At 45.5% G+C, this 21424-nt stretch overlaps 1 protein-coding gene across 6 annotated transcripts in view; it reads left to right on the top strand.

The window, feature by feature from the left end:
- Positions 1-6404: 6404 nt before the first annotated feature.
- The window catches only part of PLXNB1 (plexin B1), a 77199-nt gene continuing 62179 nt past the window's right edge, over positions 6405-21424 (top strand). For 3 of the 6 annotated variants that reach the window (XM_064724534.1, XM_064724531.1, XM_064724536.1), the window contains exon 1: positions 6405-6475. The gene's annotated coding sequence lies outside the window, so the exon portion shown is untranslated. Of the gene's footprint in view, positions 6476-8622; positions 8642-9873; positions 9895-21424 lie in introns of those variants that run through there. The other 3 variants (XM_064724535.1, XM_064724533.1, XM_064724532.1) reach the window with 3 other exon arrangements.

The raw sequence follows: 21424 nt of genomic DNA, 5'->3' as shown, positions 1-21424 counted from the left end.
CCCGTCATTCCCAAGGTATTTTGTGGTTTTAGCAATCATCTATGGAGCAATCACTTTCTTATCCTGCTAGTATCTCATTGGGACTTTCTCCAGGTTTGTTGTTTTGGGGTTTTTTCCTAACTTGTCCTACCTGGCAATTGAAATGTTACTCTACAGCAGGTGCTTTTAAGCCAGTACATTAGCAGCAATAGACACAAACTACAAAATAATATTTGGAAAGAAGTGAAAGGTCCAGCTGCCTATTTTTCCTGGAAGGATGAAAATTGGCTGGTTGAGGCTAAACACTTGCCTGAGCAGTTAAACATCAGTATCTGTGTGTGGCCTCACACAAGGTTTCTGCTATGGCTCAGATAAGAGATGGTTTTCTCCCTGTGATGGCAGCAGATAGGCAAATCCAGTGTGGGACTTCTGCTTCACAGGCACTTCTGTGGGACCTCTGCAGACAAAGGAGCAGCGTGTCACTCCATGCTGTGATGCTTTGTGTGAGCAACTCCCCTGTCTGGTGCACACTGCTCTGGTGGGACTTCCTCCTGCTCTAAGAGACTCTGAAGTTTTGATTGCAAGCTCCTGAGACTGCAAGATCTTTGGGACAGGATCTTGTGGCACCACCTTCGTTTGGTATCACTGGGTGCTAATGACAGAATAAAGAAACAGTGTTAGGAATTACCTTTGATGATTCACTACCTGTAAGAGAAATGAAAGTGCAAAAGGTGGTTTTGGAAAGGGCCACTGCTGATTTAAACATTGATTATTTAGAGTGTGAAGTGAGTAACAAATATTTGTCAGGGAAGCAGTTTGATCTGCTGGCTTCAGAACTGGGATAAAAATTCCCTTACACTTATCTGTATCAAGAAGTGTGCATACAGATCAATAGAATTTTTCAAATCTAAAATATTTCATTTTATCATCTCACAAATATTTTTACAGGTTATATTTCTTGTAGGAGCTTGATGAAAATCAGACAACTGTGTAGTTAAAGGGGAAGGATTAGTGCAATGGTTCTATTTGTAATTTGCCACACTAGTCACTGAAAATTTTGTTCTGCCTTGGGGTTTGGGGTATTTTTTCAGTTTAACTACATTAACTTGGCCCCCCTTGCTATAACTGGCTGAATTTTTTATTTGACATCACTGAACATGTGGATTGTATATATCAGCATGGTTTTTAAATGCTGAAGGTTAGGCAGCTAAACTTAAAAATCAGGGAGCATTCACTGAATTGTACTCAGTGGCATCAAAAATGAGCAGAGGTGGGAGACCAAACTTCTGTACAATAAATGAGAATACAAAACTGAGGGCTGTTTATTGCTCTAAAGAAATCTGCTTTTTACCCATTTAAAGAGAGTATTATGAGAGTTTGTAGCTTTAATTCTATGTACAGGAAGAAAAAGTCAGTCAATGACTGTATGAACAGTCAATGAACAGTGGCAAACAAATCTGTAATAAATGATTGTTTGAAATAACACCTGAAATTTGAGAAGAGCTGCAAGGTGTATGTATCAAGATGAAAATAACTGGTCATTTGTAGGAAGTTGCGAAGACTCAGGAGCAGATCCTGTGTGCAGCTGGCAGAGCTCTGTGTTACAATAATTACCATGGCTCACTTAGTTCTGCTCTTCCTCGCTAAATCCTCCTATGTGAAGTGACAGCAGAATAATTTCAATTAGGGAAAAACCCTTGTAATTAACTGTGACTATATAATAATTAGGAGAGAAGATTTATGTATTCCCTCAATCCTGGATTAATCATCACTTCATTGTGGCAATGATCTAAATGTGTAGCTTGGCACTGCGCTGTATGTGCACCCCAAAGCCAGAAGGTGTGGCTGCAGCAGTGGCAGCTCTGCCTGGGCTGGCTGAAGGCAATATCCAGGAGGATGCTAAAACATGGACTGTGTGTATAATCTGTTTTGTGCTTTGTGCTTAAACCTTTGTCATGGTAACACAGGCAGCAAATACATGAGTTTGAACAAAACCAGCACAGCCGCACAGGGGGTGTTTACCTGGGCACTCACCTCACTTCAGGTACATTTGCAGCAGTGATTTATACAAGCACATGGCATCTCAGTGCATGTTTCCTGATGATTCAGCCAGGACTAAGTGAATACTTTTTGCCTGTGCTCTTCAAATCTATTCTAGTAAAACAAAAAAAAAAAAAAAGAAAAGAAAACACACACACAAAAAATCCCCCCCAAAAAAAACCCCAACCAAGAAAACCACACACATCAACCTACATTCTGTTGTTCTGTTGTTCTGTTGCATACCTTTGGGTTATTAAAAAGGTTTATAATAGATAGCGGAGTTTTCATTTTGGAATGAGGTCTCTCAGCAGATCCTTTCTTCAACGACTAATTTCTGCTTGCTAAGGCCTTTTGAGACTTGAATTCTTACTCTGTGAGCAAAGACCTCTCTAGGCAGGACGGTTCAGCCCTGGGCCCCAGTGCTCATCCCAGGGGGATGGTGGCTGCAAAATCCTACCCAGGACTGAGCTGGGTGCTGTGTGCAGCTCACAGGAAGGCAGTGCTCATTCAGATTAGTTCCTCTGTCTGGCAGGACACAGAATTAGGAGAACCTGGTAAGAGCAACAGGAAGCCCTTTGATAGATATTAACTATAGAAAAATGGGTGGCAGTGGCCTGAGCTTGGCCCTTGCTAAGCTATTTTGGGTTCTTACTGCTCCTTGAGAAACCACCAGTAACTCAAAAGCAAACAGCTTGTGGCTATGGAAATAACTGTGAATGAGGTCACTGCAGACTTCTAACAGTAGGTGCATTCTGAAGAGAAAAGTTGCCCTTCCTTCAACTCATGAAAGAACCAGAAAATGTTGCTCAAGAAGACAGGACAAAAGCAGTTAGATGTAGTGTAACAATCAGGATATACATATATATATATTTATTTATTTATTACTACTTGGGTTTTGAATGTTCCAATATTTTAGGATCCTGGTCGGAAGTTGCAGGTGCTCCTATTGATTTCTTTGTATGTGTTTGTTTGGAAAAGACAGTTCCTTTCACAACATGCCTTCTAAAAACAAATACTTCCCTCTTTGTGGAGCATAGGACTGGTAGAGATGTCCTGTTTACCTCAGAAAAAAGTTTGAGATTTGCTGTAGGAATGAGGTTTGTGAGCTAGGAAAAGGCAGACAATGCTGGATTTGTCCATATTATATTTAGAACTGTGTTTTATTGCCAGATTTTTGCTAGGAAGTTACATTCATGACCTCACTCCCAAAGCAAAGAGAAGTGAGATTTTTGGTGCTTGGCAGCTGGGTGATCTGAGAAGGTCTGTGCTCAAACACAGCAGCAGAGCTCCAAGATAAAGGGATTGCCACGAGCATCCCAAGCTTGTTCTGCTGTGTTCTGCAGGGAGAAAGGCAAACCTATGCAAATAGGTGTGTGCTCAGAGTCTCTTGCTCTACCCCTGCAGGTTCTGGGGTGTTGGCTACTTTTTACTCAAAATCCTTAAACATCAACAGATTGCTGCCAGCAGATCTGTAGGTGCCCAAATGGCCATAACAAATACCTTAATGCTGTTTCTGAATGTTCTGACAACTGAAAGCTTGAAAGGAATGGAGTCAGATATGAAGTAGGGCAGATGTAGTTAACCTTCAGCTGGTCCCTGAATTACTGCTCTAAATACACTTTATTCCCAGAAGCTATAGACAGTATTCACATATCCCTTGTGACTTCCTTAACTTGTCTCATCTCCTACTTGGAGGGGAGGAAGAGCAAGAAGGAAATCAAAAGGAGCATAAGCAGCTGCTTGCCTTGTGATTATCATAATGGTTACGTAAGAAACTTAGCTAACCTGCTTAGAACCAGACATTAACAAGAGTTTTTACAGAAAATGATCCTTTAGGGATTTAAATATACCAAAAACAACACAAGAAAACAAACCTTCTGAACAAATGGAAATCAAAAATTGTTTTTATTTCTTCTTCAAAATGTTTGTTCTTTTGTGACACCATTTTCAGCTGTATAATGTTTGAGAATTAGCTTTTTCTCTAGGGTTTGATTGGTTTGTTTGGGTTTTTTTAAGAACTGCTAAATTTTTGTGCAGACTGATAAAAACTCTTCCCAGGAGGGGGAATGGTTAATCCCACAGTGGTTTTACACCACCCTTGTCTCTCAGAAGGGCTGTAAGAGGGGCGGGAGGGGGACACTGTGACATCCCTAAAGGGCACAGGAGCTCTTCTTGCCCTGCTCCCAAGGCAGGCCCTGTCTCCAGCTCCCTGCACCAACCCTGCCATGGGACAGAAGCAAAAGCCTCTCCTTTCAAATCTGCTCTCACAGGGGTTTTTGCTGCTTTTTAAGTGAAGCTTGCAGATGTTTTTTACCAGACAGAAGGGGCTGCAGGTTGGGACTGGCTCTGGAGGAAAGGCACAAAGGGGATTAGTGTTTTGAGTCAGGATTGGGCTGGAGCAAAGAAAAGTTAGAGTTGTTTTTTTTTTTTAATGCTCTTAGTCACCAAAACTGGATTTTGGCAGATGCAATTTGAGTGCAGTTAAAATGTGTCTGATTAGTGAGATGATAATTCTGGGAGCCCTAAGCTAAAGAGGGATTCAGTGAGTGGGGTGTGGTAATAGGATGGCTTTTTCTGTGCTGGGAGAAGAACAAGTAAGGGATCATTTCCTCATGGGAGGGAGCCCTCATGGGTTCTGCACACAGCATAACCAAGGAGCAAAGGTCCAGAGAGGCAGCCAGCAGTTGCCTCTGAAATAATCCTTCCTTTGGGAGACCACGGTCATGCTGCCAGATCCTGGGGACTGTTCAGCATCTCTAAACTTTCAGACTTTTTTTTCCTTCATAAAATTTGGGGGCTGGGAGTCAGAGAGACTGATGTATTGTAAGAAAGACAGTAGATGTTTAATGACACTTCTGAACGTGGGATTTGTACCAACTCTGTCCCTCTGAAATGTCAGAAATGAACGTGGGAGGAAAGCCAGATTCAGACTTTCAGAGCAGCATTATGCCTTCAATGGAGATGTGTAGCTTCGTCTGTAGCCAAAAAGGAGAAGTGATGGGCACCCCAGCATAAGGCAAATTCTGTACTTTGCACAAACCAGGCCAGTGCACTCTTCCTCAGTTTGCTTTTACCTGCAGCTCCTGTAACACTTCTTCACATCCTCAGAGATGTTTTCTTTCCTCCACACAGAGTTTGTGGCCGGGTGCTTAAGGCATAACTCCATCTTTTGTCTGGGGTTGCCAAACATCTGGCAGTCAGCTCAGCAGGCAAATGACCAGTACTTACAGCCAGTCACTGCATGTATAGCGAGTCAGTTGTTAGACTAACTGTATATTCACTGATCAACAACACAGCAGAGCACAGCACATCTGGGGAACACAGAAGTTACAGTGTGAGAGAGAAAAATGGGAGCATTAATTCTGTCCCTCTGTAGAACTGTCACTGACAGAACTTACCCCTAATTCAGAGAGAGGATTTTATGCAGTCAGTTCTCAGTGGCAAGAAATGCCTTTGTCTCTTTCACGGAGCACCAGCCTCTGCTCTGCCCATAACTGGAGCTTCCAGCTTCACAGGAATAAAAATCACAAAACCAGCAGTCAGTTTATATTACACATATCACTTCAGGCGCTTCTGCTTTATGGTGCTTTTGTCTCCGCCGACTTCCAGCTAGAGTGGTATGTCCTTCGCTGTTTTGCAACTAGAGATAACTCTGCTTTTGTCACATTCTTCAATCTCGCTCGTGTGCTGGTTCCCACATGCGCTGCAAGCTGGAGCTGGGCTGTGCCTAAGCCTGCCTGTGCTGTGTGTGTAGGGGGGACACGCTGGGTTTGCTGGCGGGTTCGCTGTCAGGTTCTGTTCCCGGTGCCCCGTGCCCTCCCCACTCACCCGCACCTCTCACCGGTGGGAGAGCCGAGCACAAAGGCTTGTCGAGCCTGACCGCAAAGTTACCTTGCTACAAACGCAGAGAGGAGATAAACGCTGCGATTTCTCCCAAAATACGCAGCTTTATGCACAGCTCTCATCAGCGGCGCCGCGGACCCCTCTGGGGCAGCGCTGCGCGCTGGGACGGGCCGGCACCGCCGCTCGTTTTGGCGGCAACGTGCAGAACACTCCCGCTGCCCGGAACTCGCTCGGTGCAGGCGGAGCTCGCCGTGCCCGGCGGCAGGAGCCCTCGGCTGGCCGTGCCCAGCTCAGGAGCCCTCGGCCGCCGCCGGCCCCCGCGATGGGGATCCCGGGCACGGCCCGAAGCGCGGAGGGGCCGCTGGCCACGCCCCCTCCCCGAGCCAGCCAATGGGGTCTCGCCGCCGGCCTCGTGCCGGAGGGGGGCAGCCGGATCCTGCGGGGCGGGGCCGCTCTGGGGGCGGGGCCTCGAGGGGAGCGGACGGCTGCTATTGGAGGAGCGCGGCCGGGGGGCGGAGCGGCCGGCGGGGAGAGGGGCGGGGCGGGCGCTCCGCGGCTCGGTGCGGGCAGCGCTCGGCGGCGGCGGGAGCGGAGCGGGGCGGCCGCCCGGCAGGTGAGGGGCGGCGGGCACCGGGCACCGGGGCCGCGGGGAGGGGATGCGCGGGCTGCTGCCGCCGCCGCGCCCGGCCCGGGGCGGGGAAGCGCTGCCGGGGGTCAGCGGCCGGCGGCAGGTGCCGCCCGGGGGCCGCGCTTTGTCTCCGCGTGGGGGGATGGGCGCGGCCCCTCCGGAGCGGCGGCGCCTCCCGGGCGGGGCGAGGGGCTCCGGTGGGCCGGGAAACCCCCGCTCCGAGCCGCCCCCGCGGCTGGCTCTGCGGGGAGCAGGGCGGGGGTCCCCGCGGCTCCGCGCCCGGAGCAGCAGCAGCAGGAGCGGGCGCGGGGCTGGCGAGCCCCTCCGGCGGCGGTAGCGCAGCCGGGAGCGGTGGGACCGGGGGAGCCCCCGGGAGCTGGGCACGGCTCGGTGCGAGGCGGCTCCGCGCCCAGGGTCCGGCTGCCCGGGCGGCCGCGCTGGGGGAGCTGCCCGGCCCCGGCCCCGCTCCTCGGAGCGCCCTGACCGGGCAGTTCCCGCTGCGTGCAGATCTCGTTCTCCACCTTGAGCACATTCCGTTTGAAAGAGTTTGCAGCAAGTGTTTGGGCCCCTCCGAGCAGGTGTGTTTTGTGTTCCAGGAGCTGCAATTTGAGATCTTTATTTTCTTAAATCTAAACTTTCTGTGGCTGCTGCTTTATCTCAGGGCAGCAGTCTGGAGCAGGAGTAGTCCTGGGAGAGTATCTGGAGCGCTGCTCTGGTTACAAAGAGGAAGGGGCTTACAACCCTGAGTGTTGTAAAACAGCGGGGTCAGTATTTTACTTAAACAAGTGCTCTATTCTGTGTGAGGCTGAATGGGATCTGCTCAGGAGTGACCTCACTTTTTGAACAGGGATCACAGAAGTGTTCTGCCTTGTGTATGAAATGCAGAAATCGATGACTTTTATTAATGATGTGTCTGTGTGACGTCAGGGGGCTAAGCCAGTGTGGAAGCATTCACCCTGATTCTGGGGAAGGCTGATGCACTGAGATGTTTTGCTACGTGGTTTTGCATTGTAATGGGGAAATTGGTGTTTTCCCCTTGCTACAAATGGTGCATGGAATTTCACAGATTTTAACAGGGTCACTTTGAGAGGCCAGCAATGCCTAGCAAAATCACAGGAGAAGAGAGCAAGCAAGTTATGGATTGAGAAGAATCTGGCAGGGAAGGTGACTTGTAGGCAGGTTGGTGCTGAGCAGACTGTTTCTATGCACTTCCACACCTGTGCAGCTGAACTGGACTCTGCAAGCCAGGGACTTGCCCTGAACTGAGATTTGGCCAGAAAGCATTTACTATAGCACGGTCATATATGGAATTTTCTCTTTAAATTTCTTCCTAACATGTGAAAAGAGTTAGGTTAGTAATACGATTAACAATATTTAATAAGATTAAAATCACCAGCATAACTCTTGAGAAAGGTGGGTGCAGACTGTCAGCAGTTGACACTTTTAATCTCTGCTTTCTCCCATGTGAGTGCAGTAAACAGTTCAGGCTCCAAGACTCTGCTTGCTTTTCAGAACAGAAAAATTCTGCCCTCGCCTGCTGACAGCTCAGGTATTGCCTTACCTTTCATGTCCACCAACAGCATCATATTCCCAGCGGGGCCACGGGATGTTCCCATATAAGGGCAGAGGGAATAGCTGACAGAGGCTGCAATGAGTGTGCAGAGCTGTTCCCTTCAGTGCCAGTCTTTGTGTGAAGCAGGGCTGTTGCTGGAGTGTTGCTGCTGCTGGCACGCTTGGGCTTTCCTGGCAATGCCAGCAGAGCCTGCAAGGACTAAACCAGCCTGAAAAGTATCTGCTGCTGCCCAAGGTGGCCCCGTGAGCCTGGAGAGAGGCTGCCTGCCAAATTAAGCAGTGCCAGCTGTATGTTGGGTGTGCTCTGAAGGAAAAAGCACCCACCCAGGTTGCCTGAGTGGGGTGTGTGCTATCCAGCACTGTCCAACAGAAGACAAAAATAATGGCACTTTCTGTCCTGCACTGTTGCTGTTTGCTTTCTGGAGTGTTCCTGTAGCCAGCAGAGATGGGTACAGGGAAACATGGTGTCTTTTTCAGTGTAAATTTCAGTGTCAGCTGGAGAGGGAGAGCAACAGACAAGGACAACTTCAGAAGAAGATGAAGCAGCCACTCCCCAGAAATGCTTGAGATTTTTTTCTGGTAAAAGCTTTACTGCTGAATTGGGTAGTGTACATTATTTCTCTTCTGTCATCTTCTTCTCTGTCTCAGTCCTTCCTGCTGCCTGTCAAAGCAAACTCACAAGGACATCAGTTTCTTCTCCTCACTGACAGCCTCTCCGTCTGTTCTGTTTTCGTTTGTAGCTGTTGTTTTTTTTCCTCCTGAAACTTCAAATTGTTTGTTGTAGCCAAGTTGTGAGCTGAACCCTCCCAATCTTGCATAAGGGCATCTTGGAGGAAGATGATAGGACTTTGATTCATCCCAGCTTGGAGGCTGTGCAGGGTGGCAGCAGTCAGAGGAGGCATGAGCCTGCCTGCTTCCCTGTAAGAATTAGCCCTCTAGATACAAGCTGGTTTCAGGAAGCAGGGCTTGGACTGGCGCCCTTTTTGCTCACCTGGATCTTCAGAGAAATGTCTTTGTGCTCTGTGTGCTGGGATCTGGTGTGTTCTACTGACTCTCCTTTGCATTCCCTATAATCTGTTAAAGCCCTGGATTTGATTTGCATTTATTTGTGGTTCTTGTGAGTATCTGATTGCAGGATTACTGTATCTGAAAGGATTCATCTTCTGCTGTTCATGAAAACCACAGGAGGGCTGCTTTTGCCTTTATGGGAATGTGCCAGCTGCTCTTTCATTGTGCTGGTATCATTTTCCCTGTCCTGTTACTGGAGGCGTCTTTGATGACCTGATGGTTGTGATGATGTCTTTAGAGAAGATTCATATTGATCATTCTTTGAGCTTTGTCTGGTGTTGTCTCAGTGCTGGAAGACAATCCCTATATATTCTTGCATGTGTTTTTCAGAAACAAGCGATTGAGGCAGTGGGAGCACGTGCACAGTCTCGTGACTGTGATGATACCGCTGTTCTGGGAGGCAGAGTAGATGCTTAATTTAATTGGGAAACAGCAAACTCATGTGTTGCACTGTGTTTACTCCAGCACAGTGGTGAAAGCCAAAGGACCTTTCCTGGTGGCACACTGAACCTGGGAGGCTCTCTAAAATCAGCATGGAGGGGGTTTTGCTACCTGCATTTTTCTCTGGCACTGTGAAGAATCAGCCTGCGTGCTGTGGTTTGCCACAGTGATAACTGAGATGCTCCCCTGCTTAATAAACTGGCCAGGGTTGGAGTTGCTGGAGCTCAGACTTGCAGAGCTGCAAAGGTGCAAAAACACGAAGGAGGATGTTCCAACCTGTACCAACATGCAGCCCTGACTAATGGGAGAACCACAGTGCTTTGGTATGAGCTCTGCCTCCTCTCCCCAACTGCTGAAGTAATAAATGCTGAGGGCTTGTTTTCACTGCTAATAATTTTTTTTCAGCCAAGTAGTAACTAAGACATCTGAGCTATTCTGAGGTTCCAGGAAACAATTTAGGTATTCTTTTCATTAACTAGAAGTAAGTGCTGCCTCCCAATGCTTGTGAGGGAAAGAAAAAAGAAGAAACAAATGGTTTCAGTTTAGGTAAATTTTTTTGTTGTTGGTTTGTTTTGTTTTGGATTTTTTACCTTTTTTTGTTTGGTTCTTTAGTTTTGTTTTATTATTGAATCAATTTTTAAATAGTTTCTAATATCCTGAATTTAATTTTAGACCTTCACTTTCAAGTCCTGCCTCCCAATCTCAAGAAAGAAAGAGGGGAAAGGGAAGCAGAAAACAAATTTTTGTCAGTATGATCTCATTTTAGATGTTGATCAAAATGTGAAATGAATCTTCTAATGAAACAGATCCTAATGAAATTTCCAGATGCCAGACTTTAATTGAATGGGAACTTTTGTGATGTGCTTGCAGTATAAAAAGTGCAAGTACTGTTAGGATCACTTCTTCTGTGCCTGGTAAACGTGTGAGATTTTGCTTTGCTTTTGGCTCTGCAGTTCAACTGTGGAACAGCCTGGAACTGTTGAGTTTCCCCTGGCTCTGCTCTGCACCAGCACTGCTGCTCTCAAAATTCTTGCAACTTCATGGCTACTCCCTTTTAGAAAATGATAATTCATTTCCCTTCTTGAAGTATCTGAACGCTGTAATTTTATCTTGCTACTTGTATCTATTCCTGATTTATCTCATGTGGGAAGTCTCTTGTCCCTGTGTCGCAGGCTGTAAGGGGATTGATCTTTGGGGTGGTGATTTAGCTAGGCTGGTTCTGTGCTGGGAGCTGGAGTTCAGGAATTGTGTCACCACTTGCTCCAGATACCCACACAGAATCTGTGGTGAGCCTTTGGGATCCACAGCTGTAAGGTATTGACTGAATGGTTTGCTGCTGCTTTGTATCTGCAGGTGCAGACAATTTCAAGTCATCACCATTCTCCCTCTCTTTGCACTTTTCCTTAATTCTGAAATTAAAGGCAGTGCTTCTGGGTTTCAGTGAAAAAAAACGTGTGTGTCAGCTTATCTGAGCATAATGTGGCATTGAGGCTCAGTGATGGGGCTCATCCTGCTGCTGAAGTTACTCCAGGGAGAATGCAGGCCTTGTGTCCCACCCTTCCCTGCAGGGTGGCTGTGCCTGGAAGCGTGCAGGTGGAGGAAGCTGATTGTGTTCAAGCATTTATGTTGATGAAACTTGTTTTCTGACTAAATTGCATGTCATTCTATAAATAGAATGGGTATGTTTGACATCTTACCCTGTTATAATAATTCTCAAAATTACTACATAGAAGTAGTGTTTTCAGCTGAGGGTTTCTGCCCATGTATGTAATTTCAAAATGATTTTTGTTTCAATCTCTGCTTTTTTAGCTTTCCTGCACGGCACCATTTCCCAATTTGGTTAAGTGGCTTCCCTGCTCTTTGTGTGGAGTTACATTAAGAACTGGAGTGCCACCTGTCTCCCCCGCTCTGATCCTGACTCCAGGAGGTTGTGTGCTCTTGAAATCTCTCTGTGCTTACAAGTGCCCATGGCCTCATCCTGCTGTGTGAGACACTGCAGAATTTTTGGGTTCTCTAGTTTCCATAAAGAAATGCCAACCTCTGTGGACAGCTGGCCAAGCCAATGTTTGAGAAAATGCTCCTGGCATTGCCTGCTGAGTGTTCTACTCAGCTGGAAGTCCTTCAGACAAAAAATATATGAAGCAGAGGAACCATGGTTTCAGAGATGGCCCTGCCAGACCAGACTTTGTGAGAAATAATGTCCTCACTGAAGCTGTTGTAGGGTTTTGGACAGCTTGGAGTTAGTTAATGGTCCTGAAACAACTCTCTCTTTAGTACTTTCAGCCTTGATCTCAAGACTTTTTTTGCATTGAACCTTCTTAAAATGCTGGAAAGATCCACTGTGTTAGTGAATTATGAAATTATCATATGCGAGAGCATTTTGGTAACGCATGTGATGAGAATTTTGATCATCTGTTTGCTGTCTTCCACACACCAGTCATAAACTCTTCTCACCTGCCTTCTACTGTCTCCTACTTCTAGTGTAGCCAAGAGTTGTGTGCTGGAGATCTCAAGTGCAGAAGCAGTTCCTGGACCTTTGAATTGTGCTGACATCAATATTTTGATCTTTATTCGCTTCCTGCTTGACTTTTTGCATACAGATTGCATTCTACTGCTGAATGATTCTACCCCAGAGAATGGTAAAGCTGATCTGCAATTGAATTAATTGCATGAGATCTCTGTGTCCCACTGTGGGAAATGGAGAAATACTAACCAGGGGCTTGGTTTATTTGCCAGATCATTTCAGCATTTTGATAGAAATTGATGAAATGAGGCTGCAGAGAGGCTGAAGTACCTGGGGAGACTACAGCCTTTGTGAATTTATGTTCTGATCCTTAGCTGAAACGTATTTTGAATTGCATTTTACGTCAACCTGATACTTGAGAGAGATTTAAGACAAAGATTGCAAGGGCTTTTTGCTGTTTGTCCTGCGTGGCAGTGCAGCTTTCTCATGGCTGTGATGGAGAGGTGTGGTTCCCTTGTGTGGCTGTGCCTTCTGAGGCTCTAACGGGTAACACTGACTCGTACTGTTTATTTCCTCCTTTGATCTAAATTTTTTTCCTCTCTTATGGGGATTTGTAACCAGAAACTGTTCTCCAGATGTGTGACAGGCAGCAGAGGTGCATGTGCAATTTCAGAATGGCCCTGGGTGATTGCTACCAGCTTGTTCTCTTGGCAGCACCGGCAGGGTTGGAATTGGCAGGAAGGCAGAGCAGCCCCTGAGGCTCTGCCATCCTCGATGTGCTGAGCTCCTTGGCCTCAGTCACAGGCAGCTGCAGCCCCAGAGCTGGAGTGTCTGCTTGTGCTTTGTGCCCAGCACTGCTGGGATGATGCACAGCTAAAGGAAAAGGAGTGGTGGGGTAGAGCAGCTGCCATACAAATGCTGCTCTTGCTCTCTGTGCTGCCCAGAGGGCAGGTACCTGCAGGATGACCTCCCACAGCAGCACAGATGGGCAGCAGGGACTGTGCTGCTGGCATTGTGGCCATATAAGCAGCTGCACAGGACCAGATGAAAGAGCCATTTAGCCTGTTTTGCTTTCTCTGGGCTTGGGACAGTCAAGCCTCTGTCCTCACAGTGCCCAAGTCACCATGGCCCCTTCCTTCTCCTCTGAACTGGTCTGCAGGGGAGGTGAAAGCCTGTGTCAGTAGCCTCAGTAACAAGCTCAGCAGAGTGCCACAAATATAAAGGCTTCTGACAACCATGTTTTCTTGCTAATTATGTTTTTTAGTTATTCCTGTATGTTGTAGTAGCAGTTCTGTTGTACATACTTGAGCTTTTGAAATGTGTTTTCTGGGCATAGAACACAGACGGCTCCCTGCTATCGATGGTCTTGCAGGGAATTGTTCTGTTTCATTGTGGGTCTGATGCCTGTCTGTACAGGGTGGTGGCATCATGAGGCTTTCCTTAATGACCTATACTGATAATGGCCACTCCTCACAATGCTTAGCTAGGCTCCACCACTGTGGAGAGCTGTCTGTCTTGAACTCTGTGAATAAGGATTGTGAAGAGTGGAAAGATGTGGCAAGCTGATGGACATATCACATAACAGTGTTATTTTGGATCTAGCTATCCTAATAGACCTACAGCATCCCACCATCACAGACCTGCTGTAGCAGAGCTCTTGCCATGGACCTATGAATGCCAAACTCATTAGCTACAGACAAATAACATTGAATAGTGTTTACCCTCCAGTGGGTGATAGGGATGGGAGGAATTTTTGTGCTGGTGCTGCTCACGCAGTCCCAAGAACATTTCTGTTTAAGTACTTTTGCATTTTGGCATTCTGTTGCTGATCAAAGGTTTGTGTCTGTGCCTGGTGCAGGTGTTTAGCATCCACATGCAAGTCCCAGGATGCTGCTGGGATGCTGCTCTGCACTGAGCAAAGCTGTTACAGAATGACCTGCACTCCCAGTTCTGTGGTTTCATCCTTTTCCTGAATGTTGGAAAGCCACTGGGCTGTGCATCTGTTTCCCTTCCTCCCAGTGCTGCCAGCACAGTGAGATCCTAACGGGTGCTCCAGTGACAACTGCAGACACTGTGTGTTCTGCAGGCTGCCACAGCCTGTTTGATCATCAAAACACAAATGACACCTGGCTGTTCAGCTCTAGGTTTGTAATCTGCATCCCCAAGTGCACCATGTAGAAAGTACCAGAAGGCACAAGGTCCTAATGAAGGAACTTTGCCCAAAACACAATGTGTTTATTTTAAGCAGGTAGAAATTTTATGTATGCAGTGTTTCTCAAGGGAAATGGTCTCAAACAGTATAAACACATGGACCATCCTTGTTATTCCACTCAGTAATGAAAATACATCTCAAAAACCTCTTTTCTGTGAAGAGAAAAAAAACCCCAACTTTTTGTGCTTGTGAAACTCTTATCTCTACTGGGAACTGTCCTCTGTGTTGCTGCTTCACAGACTGAAATAGAACTGTTAGCTGACAAAATAGTACTGATGTCTTGGTGACCTATACGAAGATTTGTGTTTATCTTCAGGCTGCTTTTCTGAGAAGTCTTGTGCCTTTGGCCTGTTTTGGACAGAAAGGTGAAAAGCTCAAGTGGAGGAAGGGGAATTGATCTTTTGAGAGCTGCAATAAAAAATAAAGTATTGCAGGGCTTTCCCTCTAAGGGAGCAAAACAGTCCCTTTTAAATGAAGACTCTGTTTACATGTGTTAATTCCCTTTGGGTTTTTGTGGGATGGAAAGGTCACTTTGTATCTATCTAAGCTATGAAAAAATCAATTGTTTAATCAATTTCTAAAGTAGGTTTAGTGAAAATGACTACTGTGGTGTGGCTTGGGCTTTGATATGTGGAGGTGTCCCAAAAAGCTGCCGGAAAAGTCAATGCAGGGCATTGCTGGACATAAGCTCACAGAAATTGTAGGGGAATTTCTGTCCCATTCAGTATGTCCATGGGGTGGTTTTTTTTCCCTTGCCCAGTCCCAGCGTGGCTTCCTCCTGGTGTTCCTACTGAAAGAATGGATCGCTGTGAGCAGATCAACAAAGGCAGTCATGCAGTTCACTTGAGCAGTCATGCATAAATATGAGCAGACTTTCTGCTGTTTAAACTGATGGGTAGCCATCCCTGAAACCAGTTTTCCATAGGCTGCTTGTTCCTGCTACTTGGAGCTGTCTTGGTGATCTTGTCCCTGACAGACAGCCGGGTATTGGTGTTCCCAGGTAGCTGGGCCAGGGGGTTCACAATGGGAAATAAATTTCTTGCTTTGAAAATGCCAAGGTAAGGACTGGTAAAAGGCACATGTTTCATTCTACTATTGCTTTGCAATTATTTTCTTCCTAGTGGTGTGACAGGCAGAGCCCTTCCAGCTGTCACACTGACCCACACTCAGAGCTGTACCTGTCTACACACAGAGCATAAGCGCTCTGCCTTGTGCTGTTTGCAGACTTGGGTGTGGATTTATTGTACAACACCAAAATGAGAAGTAACACAAAATAAGAAGTGCCACACACTGGAAATCTGGTTAGAGGTGGAAGTTCAATGGGCCTGCTGCTAGAACAGAAGTAGAGGAAGGTACCAGTCCTTGTGATATGGAGTGCCTGGTTAACACCTACAAGGGATTAATGCTTTTCATGCAGTCATCTTGAATAGGTCAAGTCTTTGGGGAGGTTTGAGTTATAATTTTGGTGTATACTTCAGAGTTGTATATCCCTCTGAAGGGATGGATTGTGTTAATAGCAAGAAAATGCTGCTGGAAAGGAACATGGCAGCAGGTGACTGTTCATGTGTTTCTTGGATGTTTGACTTGGAGTCATAGAATGGTATGAATAATTGATCCGTGCCAACACCAACAGCATACCTCATAATTATTTAATTAAAATAAAAGGCTGATGCTTTTGAAATCATAGGTTACTGGGTGCATTTCAGAAAGTGGTATTCCTAGCAGGTGACTTCAGCCAGCATCAGTAGTGTACTCTGCTGTTCAGTAGTTCATCAGTATTTTGAAAATAAGTCTAAAGCCACTGCTAATGTTGATTCAGCAGAGAAGCAGGCCATGCTGAGGACAAATTCAAAACCATGGCTAGAAATGACAGGAATGTTGGGATTTTCTTGCTTGAATATTCTGAATAGTATGTAAGTCTTTGGCAGAAGGGGGAGGTAGTGAAGTTTACCTTAGAGGTTTCAGAGAAATTATTAAACGGTGGTTAAGAAAGATAGGAGCTCCTTACCCTCAGTACAGTCAGATAATTGACTGTTAGTGAATTGATACCATCTTTGCAGCCTGATTTCTGTAGCTCCTCCGTTATGCAGTAAAATGAGTCCAGTGAAATTGCATCCATCTGATACAGGCAAGTTTGGACTTCTGTGTGCCAGAGATGCTGATTTTTCACTGGTTGTGCCTCACCAAAGCAGTGACCCTGAAGAAGGGGAAAGAGATGGGGGAGGACAATCAAATTGATATTTAAAAAACAAACAAACAAACAAAAAAGTAAAAAGCTGTTCAAGGACTCAAGAAAAGATGCCTTGTACTGAGACACTGACAGGACCAATCTGTTGATTGCCAGAAAAGCTATTGAGAGGTGAGTTGGTTAAAACATGTGCATAATTGACTCTGAGGAGCTCCTCTTTAATCCAGCAGGGAAGGAATTAATGGCTCAAGGCAGAAGGCAAACAAATAAGAAATTAGTCTGGCCTCGCTGCCAGAAAGAATGATGGAGCCATTGTAGCAAACTGCTAGCAGAGTAGTGAACTTAGGTTTTGACCTCCAAAGGCCTTTAGTCTGGATGCCATAAACCACTACATTTCACAGAACCACTTAATGGGCTTTATGGAGGTGTGAGTGGATAAAATGGAACAGTGCCTGTGTGTTAGGCAGGAAATCAGAGCGGCTGTACCTTAAATTATGTGACTCTGACTAGTCCTGGTGCAATTGATTTCTGTTTTTCTGTGCTTTAGAAAAAACCCCAAGACCAATTCAGTCATGTTCTTCATCCCTGTTTGTTCTTTTCCTTCCAAACTTTGTTTATGTCTAGATGTTTTATGCACCATAAGTGGTACATCCTGCATGTAAAAAATATCGTTTATGACAGGAGTGTCAACTTCAGGTTTGTACTTCAAATATCTCATGAAAATGAAATCTTCTTTATGTTTTTATATTTCTTAGAAATATCAGTGTAATGGTGAAATAGTGTATCTCGCCTGTCTTGCAGTATTTATTTTATTGATTAAACTTTCTAGGAGAGTAGAGTTTTATTAAGCATTTAATGTGTAAACTCATGTACTCTAAGGAATTATGTTAAATTCCAGTGGCATTTAAGTAATTCAGTTTCATAATCTTCTCTTGCATTCAATGTGAAAATCCTATACAAGAAGCAAACCTGATGAATGTTGTAATTTAGCCTCTGATTGTTTCAGAATAACTTGTGATTGTTTACAGGCTGAAAATGAAAGAACTTTACAAGGCTGGGAAATCATTGTGCTCATTTAGTTGGATGTTGTGTAAAGCAAGGCAGTGGCCTTTCTTGAATTTAAGCAAAACATTCAAGTTGAGACTGAAAGTTAACAAAGAGAAGAGTTGCAAGTGATGGAGAGCTTGCCCTACTAAATACATTTCAAAATACCTTTGAGAAAAGAAGCTTGAAAAACAGACCTTGGTCTGCTCAGGCCAGAAATATGCAATTAGCAAATTATTAACCTTGTTGTGAATGGTTTAAGTAACGTGGTACTTGTTCTGTTTCACTTCTGATTGACTATATAATAGCCACCATCAGCAGTCTCTGCTGTGTGCTGGATTGCAAAATCTGCTAATTAACACATTCGTTTCATATTGCTGCTGCCAATGTTTGCATTGAAGAACGTGGCTTTTTTTGGCCATATGGATGGGTGGGAATATCAAGATCGTGTTATGGCTCTGTGCTCATTCATGTGTGAAGCTTTGTGCTCTGTTTTTCCCAAGACATCTAATCAGGCTTGGGGCTGAGCAGTGCCTTTTTGGAGAATCTTTAACTGAAAGGTCAAAATAAGCACAAGGCTCAGAGACAAGTCTTGCTGTCACTCTTCCCAGCCACCCCCCGCCCTCCTTTGTGTGTGTCTCTCCACTATACATATGTAGGAGTCCTTCACCCTGCACATTCAGCTGCTCTTTCTTTCCTGAGATTCAGGGTTTTAAGTGCCACTCAGGGTCTTCCCAAACAGAGCCAAACTCTGCCAGCTGGATCTCCCTCAGGCTGGGGGTGGGTGATTTGTGCTGTGGGAGCTCCTGGCACTCACCTGCTGATGGGGCTGCTGCCTTTGCACCATTGCTGTGCACTGTCAGCTGCCTGGCATCTCTGTGTTTCAATTAACCTCGTGTAGGTAGACCAGGATTTACCCCAAAGGCTGTATTTGCCTATGGACTGGTATCTGGTGCTTCTTCAAGGGAGTGGGAAGGAAAGTGTGCCTTACAGTGGTCTCAGTGAGGGCTCCAGATGATGCCATGGAAGCTGAAGACTTGGATTTGCAGTCCAGATCGGGTCTGACATGAGTAAATTTGTTCACACTTACCCTCTGCTACCTCCCATCCATGCACTGAGAGTGTTACCAGGAAATTCCCTGTGGGAGAGCAAAACCATCAGGAGGGGGAGATGGTAAAATCTGGGTATTTATTCCAGCTCCCAGGGTGCATCTGAGGCAGATGCCTTTGTTTTATTGAATGAGAGATATTTTATGGTATTGATGGGCTTGTGCCTGTTGTAAGAGCATTTGAGGCAGGCAGCTCTTGTGCTTTTGCTGTCACTATTTCAGCCCTGCTTGGTTTCTCTTTTCCCTTACCAAGTGCAACTGAAAACAAGGTACTGAGGCAGCCCATCTAGTTTTTTGTATGCAATCTAGCAAATATTAGTGCTGGAAACTGGGCTCTGGCTGCTGTTTGTCTGGTAACATTACCCTCTGTTGTTTCCTTGTGCTGCTTTTAAAAAATGCTGGTTTGGTTTCTCTTTGAGAGGTGGTTGGCCCATAAATGTATTCCAACCCACCTAATAATTCTTCTCTCAAATCTTTCATCGGGTTTTTTGTGTTATATAGTTTAAAAAGAAAAAAAACCCAAATGCCTTCCTTTACCCCTGGAAACAGGAGTCGTCTTGTTCTGCTGAGCTGAGTGCTGCTCACACTGATCACTGCTGTTCCCTTTGTCTCCATTTATTTTAGAGTTAAGTTATAAGCTGTTTAAGACTAGGCTATTTTTGTTCTGTATTTTTGCAGGATCTTTTACATGGGTCTTCTAAACATTAAAATAAATGCTCTTAAAGGCAAAAGTACCATCTGTATCAGGGCAAGATGGTCATTGCTCTGAAAACGAAGCTTTGTGGGTTTATTCTGATAAAATAACCATTTTGGCGAGGACATGCCAGCACAGAGGAATGCCTGTGTCAGGGCTGGGCTTGTCACCATCTCCTGTCCATGCTGGGTTGCCCTTTGTCAGTCAGATGCCTTAGGATATCACCTTCTCCCTGTCCCTCGTTGACAGTAGCTGTGGTGCTCAGCAGGGGCTCCCTGGCTGTGTTTGCTTTAGCTGCAGAGGTGTTTGCCTTCACTGCAGAATTCCAGCTGCCAGGAAACCTGGAGCGCTTTTGTTGATTTGTTAGGGCACAGTGCACCTCAGGAATGCCTTTGCTAAGGAGCTGGGAGTGATGGAGGGGATCCTGCCTGTTGCAGTGTGAAGCCTCCATGCTTCTCTCTACAGAAACACCAAGCAGGAATCCCCCAAAGCAAGGCAAGGAAATAGCTCACTCAGCTCACTACTTTGGAGGGTATCAAAGTGAGACTCACTTACGTTTCCCTGGCACAGAAGTAAGGCAATGAATGATAGCTGCAACTTTAAGTGAGTTTTTGTGGGAGATGATACTGTGAATTTCCCTACCAGAGGGTTTGTATGCATTTGGTCAGTGTTTAGAGCTGGCATTCCTGAGCCACTGACTAGGGCTTTTTTCTGGGAGTTGGCTTTGGGCCAGCTAAATCTTTTGCACTTGGAAGAAGCAAGTTTCAACCTCTTTGGATTTGGAAACTTCTAAACATTTTACAGTACGGATACAACAATGGATTTGGCTTTTTAGCTACCTTTGGAGACAGCAAAAGTCTATGCACTACAAGTTTAAAAACCACTGACGTGAGCATGTCCTCCTGTAGTGGGTTCAGCAGAACACCTTCACCTCTCTAATGTGTTGCAGTCATCTGATGTGCACCCCTTTTCTTTGCTTGTATTGTGTGCACACACAAATCCACATTTCTTGACTGTCTTTCACTTGAGATTTTGGAGGCTGTTGCCCTAGGTGATCTGAAAATGTTTGGTGTTTGTACAGGGTAGGGTGGTCAGCTGGTCACTTTGTTTTTGATCAAGTATTTGGTAGCTGCAGAGTAGGTTGTGTTTATGGGGCATTGGTGCTGAGAAGGAATTTCCTTTCCTGGCTGAGGTAGAAAGGCTGTCCACGTACAGCTTTATTCCTTTGCTTTAGCATTCCTTGAGGTTGTTTCCCTATTTTACAAATGCATCTTTTGAGAACTGCCAGGAAAATGTCTCTCTCAAATGGAAATGGAAATTTCTGAGCTCACAGGAATGAAAACCTTTGGGTCTGTGCTCACTGAGTGAAAAGAGGATTACCAACCAGCCATTCTCCAGTGTGCAAAGCAGTGGAGCAAAGTCTGCAGAGACCCTCTGAAAGTTATTGGCTTTCCCAGGGAAGGGTGCTTGTGAATAGAATTGAATGAGGTTGCTTGCGTCCCTCTTGGCTTCCCTGCTGCAAGTACAGAAAGCAGTGAAACTTGGAACTCAGTAGGTGCCTGAATAAAATGGGAAATGGGTTTTTTCAAGTAGATTCTTTGTGAACAGGTCTAGAGCCAGTGTTCCTGCATTACTGTAAGAGAATTAATGGGTTTGTGACTGCATTTAGGCCTGAAAAAAGCAGGGAGGCAGTGCTGATTTTTTCCAGAACTGCTTGAAGGGTTCAGAAATGAGGATGGTGTGCTGGAGCAGATGCAGATGGCTTATTTTCACTGGGGACTGTTAAACCTGCCAAAGTGTAAACTGCATCTTAACAGGAAGATGTGAGACAAGGTCTGCACATCTCTCCCTCCTAATTACTACAGCTCAGCTGCTGCTGTCTCTTATACTTACACATCTGAAAGGTGACAATGACAATGTCTTGAATGGCAAAGCAATAGCAAGAAGGGTCTGGGTTTTTTTTTTAGTCTGGAACAAAGAAGTTATTCAACCAATAGTCAAAAATATCCTTATGAAAAATCTTTCTCCCAGAAACTGCATCTATTATTCCAGAAAATAATCATAATTTCTGTAGATCTTGATGGCTTGTCTCCTGAGTGACTACAGGTAAAGCAGCGATCAACTCTCTCCTCTTGCCCATACC

This window comes from Zonotrichia leucophrys, chromosome 12 (genome assembly GCF_028769735.1).
Source record: "Zonotrichia leucophrys gambelii isolate GWCS_2022_RI chromosome 12, RI_Zleu_2.0, whole genome shotgun sequence".
NCBI lineage: Eukaryota > Metazoa > Chordata > Aves > Passeriformes > Passerellidae > Zonotrichia > Zonotrichia leucophrys.
Note: the sequence above shows the minus strand (reverse complement) of the source record. Positions and strands in the feature narration are given on the sequence as shown.